Source organism: Myotis davidii, unplaced genomic scaffold (genome assembly GCF_000327345.1).
Source record: "Myotis davidii unplaced genomic scaffold, ASM32734v1 scaffold1593, whole genome shotgun sequence".
In the NCBI taxonomy this organism is placed as follows: Eukaryota; Metazoa; Chordata; class Mammalia; order Chiroptera; family Vespertilionidae; genus Myotis; species Myotis davidii.
Genome location: NW_006284711.1, coordinates 11,612 through 12,920, shown reverse-complemented (window position 1 = coordinate 12,920; position 1,309 = coordinate 11,612).

Sequence of the window (1,309 nt, the reverse complement as noted above, 5' to 3'; positions counted from 1 at the left end):
TTGATCTGTTCACACTGGATGGCTATTGTGTTGGCTGTTGTCATTTTTTTATTTGACAATCTAAGGGAAAAAAGGTCAGAGCCCCTGACTAAACAGTCAGGTATTGATGTTTTAAAAATTATCGTGGCACACCAAGAATTGCTGGGATAGAGGGAAGCATGAATAAACCAGAGGTCTTTACTGCAAGAATCTACCTCAAAAATGTTTTTACTTATGGTTTTTAAAAACCACATTATTTTTTTTTTTTAATATATTTTATTGATTTTTTACAGAGAGGAAGGGAGAGAAATAGAGAGTTAGAAACATCGATGAGAGAGAAACATCGATCAGCTGCCTCCTGCACATCTCCCACTGGGGATGTGCCCGCAACCCAGGTACATGCCCTTGACTGGAATCGAACCTGGGACCTTTCAGTCCGCAGGCCGACGCTCTATCCACTGAGCCAAACCGGTTTCGGCCCGTGCTCTAGGTAGCCTTTTCTTGACTCCTCTTGGATAGCTTTGAAACATCAGTGTATTAGGCAGTCCAAGTTGGGGTTTTTTTTTTTAAAAAAAAAAAACTAAACCAAAAGCAGAGTTATATGAAATTACTAGAAAAAAGATGATTTGACAAAATTATTTTAAAATTAAATTAACTGAATGGCCCTGGCTGGTTTGGCGCAGTGGATAAGGCATTGGCCTGTGGACTGAAGTGTCCCGGGTTCGATTCTGGTCAAGGGCACATGCCTGGGTGGTGAGCTCTATCCCCAGTAGGGGGTGTGCAGGAGGCAGTCAATCAATGATTCTTATTATTGATATTTCTCACTCTCCCTCTCTCTTCCTCTCTGAAATAAATAAAAAATAAATATTTTTAAAATTAACTGAAAGGAATGTCCTAGGTGACACATGGACTGTTAATTTTGGCAGAGCCTTTGCGATTAATACAGCCTTAATGCTTCGCCCAGGGCCTAACCCTTAGACAGAAAGCTATGAGCCCATGTTTATTGGGCCAGCGGGCAGAGTCTTCTGTGCAGGCTGCTCTCTGCCTCAGATTTTCTTTCCTGAAAGAGAGGCTTGATTCTCAGATGCTCATTCTCCCAGGTGAGGTCTCAATGCCTTTATCAGTCTAAGAACTTTCCCAACTGAAAAGACAATAATTTCCTGTCTACCTTTCCCAGATCAATTCCTTATGGCTGTACCCCAAGACCCACATTTCTGGGACCTTCCTTTGCATAATTAAAATATCAAATATCTGAAACTTAGCAACAGGAAGATGTGTTTTTTTAATTACAGAAGTGAAAACACAGAGAAACTATTTTAATTTGCTCTGT